Below are 10,000 nucleotides of genomic sequence, written 5' to 3' on the forward strand. Positions count from 1 at the left end.
GTGTGGAGTTTGCATGTTTTCCCGGTGACTGCATGTGTTCCCTCCGGGTACTCCGGCTTCATCCCACCTCCAAACACATGCACCTGTGGATAGGCCCCTCCCACCTCCAAAAACATGCACCTGGGGAGAGGTTGATTGGCAACACTAAATGGTCCCTAGCATGTGAATGTTGTCTGTCTATCTGTGTTGACCCTGTGGTAAGGTGGCAGCTTGTCCAGGGTGTACCCGGCTTTCCGTTCGAATGCAGCTGAGATAGGCTCCAGCACCCCCCCGCGACCCCAAAAGGGACAAGCGGTAGGAAATGGATGGATGCATGGACACCTAATTGAGGTCAACAACGTGTGAGAAACGTCTGTCCTTATGGTGTATTTTATTGTCTCTATGTAAATCGATTTGTGCAAAACCCTTGAAAACGTGGCCCGATTAAGATCATCTTTAATTCTTTCATCGTGTATGTGTTTATTAATCTAGTAGTGATAAGTCATTTATTGTTTAAGATGAACACAAACAATATTTTATTATTTTTAATCATCGTTAAGTAGTGTATTTTTACTCTCTGTCCGTTGATTGACGCTGTAGTTCTCGTAATGGCCACAAGAGTTCGCCATTTACTTACAAAAAAAGCTAAGAGGCGGTTTGCAGATAAACTGGTCTTTTTAGTCCTAAAGTAATATTATTGTCTATACAAAATAACAATTGTTTGATTTATATTTGCTATAACATTATTTTTATATTTTTTATAAATTGTGTATAATACTTAAGGAAAATCTATATTTTGTTTGTTTAGGAAGTCAACCATCGGACAATTACGGCATTTAGGCAGAAGGTAGGAGGAAACAAACTATGTTTAGCTTCAAATACCTTATTCCTAAATGTTTTTTTTGGTCGTAAATTAAAAAAATTCCAGCATAATTTTGCTAAATCATGTCAAAATATCAATGGTATTAGCCACAAAATATATCGTGGCCACTGATTGGCTCATCCTCAGACAGCGTTACTATATTAGATCAGTGTTTTTCAACCACTGTGCCGCGGCACACTAGTGTACCGTGAGATAGTGTCTGGTGTGCCGTGGGAGATTATGTAATTTCACCTAATTGGTTAAAAAATATTTGCAAACAAGTAATTATAATCCGCAAATGTGCCTGTGCTGTCTAGAGATCTGCAGAGTAGTGAAGTGAAGTGAATTATATTTATATAGCGCTTTTCTCAAGTGACTCAAAGCGCTTTACATAGTGAAACCCAATATCCAAGTTACATTTAAACCAGTGTGGGTGGCACTGGGAGCAGGTGGGTAAAGTGTCTTGCCCAAGGACACAACAGCAGTGACTAGGATGGCAGAAGCGGGAATTGAACCTGCAACCCTCAAGTTGCTAGCACGGCCACTCTACCAACCGAGCTGTGCCGCCAGTAACCGTGTAATGCTCTTCCATATCAGTAGGTGGCAGCAGGTAGTTAATTGCTATGTAGATGTCGGGAACATGGTTTGTCGTGACCACAATACGCAGACGACAGCGGGAGGCAGTGTGCAGGTAAAAACGTATCGAATGCTTAAACTAAAAATAAACAAAAGGCAAGTGCCGCTAAGAAAAACCATTGAAGTTTAGGGACGCCTACGCAAAACAAAGCTAAAACTGAACTGGTTGCAAAGTAAACAAAAACAGAATGCTGGACGACAGCAAAGACTTACAGCGCGTGGAGCAGCAGACGGCGTCCACAAAGTACACCCGTACATGACATGACAATCAACAACAAAATAGGAGTGTAAGTCAAGAAGTAAAACACTATACACAGGAAAACAACAAAAAAACTTTAAATAAGTCAGGGTGTGAAGTGACTTTGAGAGCTTTAGTGATGCATGCTTGGTTATGCTTTAAAGTCAAATCCAACAATTGCGACAACAACTTTTTACTGTCAATATCGGCTGCAGAGTTTCATTTTTTAACGTTTTCTGCTGGTGATGTGCCTTGAGATATTTTTCAATACAAAAAAATGTGCCTTGGCTCAGAAAAGGTTGAAAAACACTGTATTAGATTAATTGAGTGTAAAGGTGACGAAAGGATGTTAATTAATGCCTAAAGTGCTCTAATAATGTTGAAAACATATGCAGCAGGTTGTAAACATTTTTTATTTATTTTCTAGATATGAAAATATTTTATTTATAATGAATAACTCCCTGCGATGAGGTGGCGACTTGTCCAGGGTGTACCCCGCCTTCCGCCCGATTGTAGCTGAAATAGGCGCCAGCGCCCCCCGCGAACCCAAAAGGGAATACGCGGTAGAAAATGGATGGATGGATGAATAACTCCTATTTCGCGGGACTTCAATTATCGCTGCTACAGTATGCCCGGAACCAATTAATGTCGAATAACAAGGGATGACTGTAATACAAAAATGTTGGAATTGCTTAAACCAAGTACTTACATGGCCAGTATTGCCAACACCAAAACAAACACAACACTCTTTACTTGGACTTTCTTTGTTTGTTTTTAATCTTTGAACGATTTTTTGTTATTTGCCTTTAATTTTGTCGATCTTTAACTATAATCAGAAAAAAAAACACATTTCAGGCAAACCAAGTACTATCTATCCATCTATCTACAAACCCTGCTTCCATATGAGTTGGGAAATTGTGTTAGATGTAAATATAAACGGAATACAATGATTTGCAAATCATTTTCAACCCATATTCAGTTGAATATGCTACAAAGACAACATATTTGATGTTCAAACTCATAAACTTTATTTTTTTGTGTGCAAATAATTAACTTAGAATTTCATGGCTGCAACACATGCTAAAGTAGTTGGGAAAGGGCATGTTCACCACTGTGTTACATCACCTTTTCTTCTAACACTCAATAAACGTTTGGGAACTGAGGAAACTAATTGTTGATGCTTTGAAAGTGGAATTCTTTCTAATTCTTGTTTTATGTAGAGCTTCAGTCCTTCAACAGTCTCTGCTGTCGTATGCGCCACACATTTTCCATGGGAGACAGGTCTGGACTGCAGGCGGGCCAGGAAAGTACCCGCACTCTTTTTTTACAAAGCCACGCTGTTGTAACACGTGCTGAATGTGGCTTGGCATTGTCTTGCTGAAATAAGCAGGGGCGTCCATGAAAAAAATGGCGCTTAGATGGCAGCATATGTTGTTCCAAAACCTGTATGTACCTTTCAGCATTAATGGTGCCTTCACAGATGTGTAAGTTACCCATGCCTTGGACACTAATGCACCCCCATACCATCACACATGCTGGCTTTTCAACTTTGCGTCGATAACCGTCTGGATGGTTCGCTTCCCCTTTGGTCCGGATGACACGATGTCGAATATTTCCAAAAACAATTTGAAATGTGGACTCGTCAGACCACAGAACATTTTTCAACTTTGCATCAGTCCATCTTAGATGATCTCGGGCCCAGAGAAGATGTTGTTGATAAATGGCTTTCGCTTTGCATAGTAGAGCTTTAACTTGGACTTACAGATGTAGCGACAAATTGTATTTAGTGACAGTGGTTTTCTAAAGTGTTCCTGAGCCCATTTGGTGATATCCTTTAGAGATTGATGTCAGTTTTTGATACAGTGCCGTCTGAGGGATGGAAGGTCACGGTCATTCAATGTTGGTTTCCGACCATGCTGCTTACGTGGAGTGATTTCTCCAGATTCTCTGAACCTTTTGATGATATTATGGAGCGTAGATGTTGAAATCCCTAAATTTCTTGCAATTGCACTTTGAGAAATGTTGTTCTTAAACTGTTTGACTATTTGCTCACGCAGTTGTGGACAAAGGGGTGTACCTCGCTCCATCCTTTCTTGTGAAAGACTGAGCTTTTTTTGGGAAGCTGTTTTTATACCCAATCATGGCACCCACCTGTTCCCAATTAGCCTGTTCCAAATAAGTGGTTGATGAGCATTCCTCAACTTTATCAGTATTTTTTGCCACCTTTCCCAACTTCTTTGTCACGTGTTGCTGGCATCAAATTCTAAAGTTAATGATTATTTGCAAAATAAAAAATGTTTGAGTTTGAACATCAAATATGTTGTCTTTGTAGCATATTCAACTGAATATGGGTTGAAAAGGATTTACAAATCATTGTATTCTGTTTATATTTACATCTAACACAATTTCCAAACTCATATGGAAACGGGGTTTGTATCTATCTATCTATCTACAATTATTTGGGGAAAAATCAACCCTATTGTGCAAAAAGAGGATCATTTTGGCTCTCCTTCAAATCCTCTGGCTTTTTGATATCTTGCAGTAGTTTTGTGTTCTTTTAAATGAAAATGCATTCCTAAACCCTACAATGTTGTGAAAAACAAAGTTTTGGGTCCAAATATGGGATTTAAACCTATCTGCGTGTCTTTGTTGGACGTTTAGTCCCCTCTATGGTCCCCTTAAAGACCTACTGAAAGCCACTACTAGCGACCACACAGTCTGATAGTTTATATATCAATGATGAAATATCAACATTGCAACACATGCCAATACGGCCTTTTTAGTTTACTAAATTGCAATTTTAAAATTCGAGCGGAGTTTCTTGTTGAAAACGTCGTGAAATGATGAAGTGTATGATGACGTGTTTTTGTGACGTTATTGGTTGGAGGGGACCACTCACGGCTAAAAGTCGTCTCTTTTCATCACATAATTACACAGTAATTTGGACATCTGTGTTGCTGAATCTTTTGCAATTTGTTCAATTAATAATGGAGACGTCAAAGAAGAATGCTGTTGGTGGAAAGCGGTGGATTGCAGCTGCCTTTAGCAACCGAAACACAGCCGGTGTTTCTTTGTTTTTGTTGTGAAGCTTTAACAAACATGTTTCTCTACCACATGTCAACCAGCAAGTTTTTGGATGAGAAAATTGTGATATTAAGTCGGCTCTTACTTGTGCGGAGTTAGCGTCCTCCTGCAGCAGCTGTCAAAAAGGCAGCTGTGATTTTGGCTCCTCCATTGGCTTCTCTCAGAGACACTGGCGGTCACCGCAACCCTCCGACTTTCAGGTATGACTTTATAATCTCAATAAAACACTATTAACACAATAAGCAGATAAGGGATATTCCAGAATTATCTTAGTAAATGTGTCTAATAACATCTGAATCGCTCCCACCGCCGTTGCCTTTTCTTCTTTCTTTTTTCTAGTGCTTCACTCTAACTTTCCTCATCCACGAATCTTTCATCCTCACTCAAATTAATGGAGAAACTGTCGCTTTCTCGGTCCGAATCGCTGTCACTGCTGGTGGCCATGACTGTAAACAATGTTCAGATGTGAGGAGCTCCACAACCCGTGACGTCACGCGCACATCGTCTGCTACTTCCGGTACAGGCAAGGCTTTTTTTATTAGCGACCAAAAGTTGGGAACTTTATCGTGGATGTTCTCTACTAAATCCTTTCAGCAGAAATATGGCAATATCGCGAAATGATCAAGTATGACACATAGAATGGACCGTTTGAATAAGAAAATCTCATTTCAGTAGGCCTTTAAATGAAAATGCATTCCTAAACCCTACAATGTTGTGAAAAACAAAGTTTTGGGTCCAAATATGGGATTTAAACCTATCTTGGACGTTTAGTCACTTCTATGGTCCCCTTAAAAAACTATGAAATTGGGGGGTGGGGGGGGGGGTTCTCACATGAGCACTGCATTCCTTAAATTCCTGTGGTGTGATGTCACAGCAGTTCCCCCCCCAGCAATTTAGCCACTTGTGCTGCTGCCTTAAGTGTCACAATGAAGCTGGGATTTTATCCACGCCCCGTATTTGACAACGACTCTGTCTTACAGTAGCTTCAAAAACACTAACCACGCCTGTTTACAACATCTTGTTTGACTCCCTGGACTTCCTCTGGCTTATGACGTTAAAGGCGTACTGCAGTTCGCAAGCCAATACAAAATCGCTACCTGAGGAAGCGTCCTCGATGGCAAAATATCCTACTGTGTTTGAACGCACCATGATGTCCTCTCTCCTCCCCCGCCCTCGCCTGTCCTAAACGCCCCCGTCGGACTAGCAGGGGCTTCTCCACTTACTCCACCAAGACCAGAGGAGGACTACATCGCTGTCTGGTCCTCCAAACCCACTCTCGCGTGTCTTTTCTGCACTTTTATTTTATTTTTTTACTGGAGTTTAACGCCAAGTTGGGCTTGCTGAACCCCCCCCCCCCTTCCCCCTCACACACCGTAACGTGTCCGGTTGTGATTCCTAATGCAAAACCTCGCATATCCATGTGGAAACCTTCGCCAAACTTGATTGGGATTATGAATTTTGTGTGAGGAACGGAACGAGCGAAAGGGGGATCTTCTCCGGAGCACTTCGGCATGTAGCGGGGTGAGTTTCGCCGCTCGGAAGTTGTTGTTTGCGGGCATTTTCTTGACGAATTCCATGGGTGAAAAAGCACCAAACGCTGTAAAAAGTGAAGGCCGAATGGCTGGGCCACGTAGGAGAGCCAGACTGGGCATCCCAAACATTGTCCCCACCCCCTTCAACACAATGACCCCCAAATATACATTATTAGACGTAAAATAGATTAAAAAAATACATAAACAATAATAATAATAATGCATTATTAATTTAAACAAGGGTGTCAAACTCTTATGCAGAAGAATCCACTCCCAAGTGGGCCGGACTGGTGAAATCACGGCACGATAACGTAAAAATAAAGACAATTCAGATTGTTTTCTTTGTTTAGAAATATAACAAGCACATTCTGAAAATGTGGAACTCATAATGTTGTTGGTGGCACAGTGCCCGAAGAGGATGAAGGTCCTGAGTTCAATCCCGGGGGTTTCGGGGTCTTTCTGGGAGTTTGCATGTTGTCCCCGTGACTGCGTGGTTTCGCCCCGGCTTCCTCCCACCTCCAAAGACACGCAAATGGGTATATGTTGATTGGCAACACTAAAAATTGTGCGAATGTGAGCTGCGATGAGGTGGCGACTTGTCCAGGGTGTACACCGCCTTCCGCTCGAATACAGCTGAGATAGGCTCCAGCGACCCACCCCTGTGACCCCAAAAGGGACAAGCAGTATAAAGTGGATGGATGGCATGCTGAAAATGTGGGAATCATAATGTTGGTGGGCAGCACGGTGGTACAGGGGTTAATGCATATGCCTCAATATACGAAGGTCCGAGCGTTCAATCCCGGGGGTTCAGGGTCTTTCTGTGTGTCGTTTGCATGTTCTCCCCGTGACTGCGTGGGTTCCCCCCGGCTTCCTCCAAAGACACGCACCTGGGTGTATGTTGGTTGGCAACACTAAAAATTGGCCCCTATTGTGTGAACGTGAGCTGCGATGAGGTGGCGACTTGTCCAGGGTGTACGCCGCCTTCCGCCCCAATGCACCTTATATAGGCTCCAGCGCCCCCCCCCCCCCCCCCCCCCCCCCATCCATCCATCCATTTTCTACCGATTATTCCCTTTCGGGGTCGCGGGGGGCGCTGGCGCCTATCTCACCTACAATCGGGCGGAAGGCAGGGTACACCCTGGACAAGCCGCCACCTCATCGCAGGACCCCCCCCCCGTCACCCCAAAAGGGACAAGCGGGAGGAAGTGGATGGATGGCATTCTGAAAATGTAGGAATCATAATGTTGGTGGGCAGCACGGTGAAACGGGTTAGTGCATGTGCCTCACGATACTAAGGTCCTTGGGTTCAATCCCGGGGTTCGGGGTCTTTCTGTGTGTCGTTTGCATGTTCTCCCCGTGACTGAGTGGGTTCCCCCCGGCTTCCTCCCACCTCCAAAAACACGCACCTGGGTATATGTTGGTTGGCAACACTAAAAACTGGCCCCTATTGTGTGAATGTGAGCTGCGATGAGGTGGCGACTTGTCCAGGGTGTACACCGCCTTCCGCTCGAATACAGCTGAGATAGGCTCCAGCGACCCACCCCTGTGACCCCAAAAGGGACAAGCAGTATAAAGTGGATGGATGGCATTCTGAAAATGTGGGAATCATAATGTTGGTGGGCAGCACGGTGGTACAGGGGTTAATGCATATGCCTCAAAATACGAAGGTCTGAGCGTTCAATCCCGGGGGTTCAGGGTCTTTCTGTGTGTCGTTTGCATGTTCTCCCCATGACTGCGTGGGTTCCCCCCGGCTTCCTCCCACCTCCAAAGACACTCACCTGGGTATATTTCGATTGGCAACACTAAAAGTTGGCTCCTATTGTGTGAATGTGAGCTGCGATGAGGTGGAGACTTGTCCAGGGTGTACGCCGCCTTCAGCTCCAATGCAGCTGAAATAGGTTGAGGCGGACCCACGTTAACCCAGAAGTGACAAGTGGTCGAAAGTGGACGGATGGCATTCTGAAAATGTGGGAATCATAATGTTGGGCAGCACGGTGAACCAGGGGTTAATGCATGTGCCTCACAACACGAAGGTCCGAGGGTTTGATCCTGGGGTTCGGGGTCTTTCGGGAGGTTTGCATGTTCCCCCTGTGACTACGTGGGTTCCCCCCGGCTTCCTCCCACCTCCAAAGACACCCACCTGGGTATATGTTGGTTGGCAACACTAAAAATTGTGTGAATGTGAGCTGCGATGAGGTGGCGACTTGTCCAGGGTGTACACCGCCTTCCGCTCGAATACAGCTGAGATAGGCTCCAGCGACCCACCCCTTTGACCCCAAAAGGGACAAGCAGTATAAAGTGGATGGATGGCATTCTGAAAATGTGGGAATCATAATGTTGGTGGGCAGCACGGTGGGACAGGGGTTAATGCATGCGCCTCACAATACGAAGGTCCGAGCGTTCAATCCCGGGGGTTCAGGGTCTTTCTGTGTGTCGTTTGCATGTTCTCCCCGTGACTGCGTGGGTTCCCCCCGGCTTCCTCCCACCTCCAAAGACACGCACCTGGGTATATTTCGATTGGCAACACTAAAAGTTGGCCCCTATTGTGTGAATGTGAGCTGTGATTAGGTGGCGACTTGTCCAGGGTGTTCACCGCCTTCAGCTCCATTGCAGCTGAAATAGGTTGAGGCGGACCCACGTTAACCCAGAAGTGACAAGTGGTCGAAAGTGGACGGATGGCATTCTGAAAATGTGGGAATCATAATGTTGGTGGGCAGCACGGTGGGACAGGGGTTAATGCATATGCCTCAAAATACGAAGGCCCGAGTGTTCAATCCCGGTGGTTCAGGGTCTTTCTGTGTGTCATTTGCATGTTCTCCCCGTGACTGCGTGGGTTCCCCCCGGCTTCCTCCCACCTCCAAAAACACGCACCTGGGTAAATGTTGGTTGGCAACACTAAAAACTGGCCCCTATTGTGTGAATGTGAGCTGCGATGAGGTGGCGACTTGTCCAGGGTGTACACCGCCTTCCGCTCGAATACAGCTGAGATAGACTCCAGCGACCCACCCCTTTGACCCCAAAAGGGACAAGCAGTATAAAGTGGATGGATGGCATTCTGAAAATGTGGGAATCATAATGTTGGTGGGCAGCACGGTGGTACAGGGGTTAATGCATATGCCTCACAATACGAAGGTCCGAGCGTTCAATCCCGGGGGTTCAGGGTCTTTCTGTGTGTCGTTTGCATGTTCTCCCCGGGACTGCGTGGGTTCCCCCCGGCTTCCTCCCACCTCCAAAGACACGCACCTGGGTATATTTAGATTGGCAACACTAAAAGTTGGCCCCTATTGTGTGAATGTGAGCTGCGATGAGGTGGCGACTTGTCCAGGGTGTTCACCGCCTTCAGCTCCATTGCAGCTGAAATAGGTTGAGGCGGACCCACGTTAACCCAGAAGTGACAAGTGGTCGAAAGTGGACGGATGGCATTCTGAAAATGTGGGAATCATAATGTTGGGCAGCACGGTGAACCAGGGGTTAATGCATGTGCCTCACAACACGAAGGTCCGAGGGTTCGATCCTGGGGTTCGGGGTCTTTCGGGAAGTTTGCATGTTCTCCCTGTGACTACGTGGGTTCCCCCCGGCTTCCTCCCACCTCCAAAGACACACACCTGGGTATATGTTGATTGGCAACACTAAAAATTGGCCCCTATTGTGTGAATGTGAGCTGCGATG

General features: G+C 45.2%; 1 protein-coding gene across 1 annotated transcript in view; it reads left to right on the forward strand.

The window, feature by feature from the left end:
• Positions 1-5,985: 5,985 nt before the first annotated feature.
• The window catches only part of LOC133542306 (tyrosine-protein phosphatase non-receptor type 14-like), a 153,953-nt gene continuing 149,938 nt past the window's right edge, over positions 5,986-10,000 (forward strand). The window contains exon 1 of the mRNA XM_061886307.1: positions 5,986-6,320. The gene's annotated coding sequence lies outside the window, so the exon portion shown is untranslated. The remainder of the gene's footprint in view (positions 6,321-10,000) is intronic.

This window comes from Nerophis ophidion, linkage group LG24 (assembly GCF_033978795.1).
Source record: "Nerophis ophidion isolate RoL-2023_Sa linkage group LG24, RoL_Noph_v1.0, whole genome shotgun sequence".
Taxonomy (NCBI): Eukaryota; Metazoa; Chordata; class Actinopteri; order Syngnathiformes; family Syngnathidae; genus Nerophis; species Nerophis ophidion.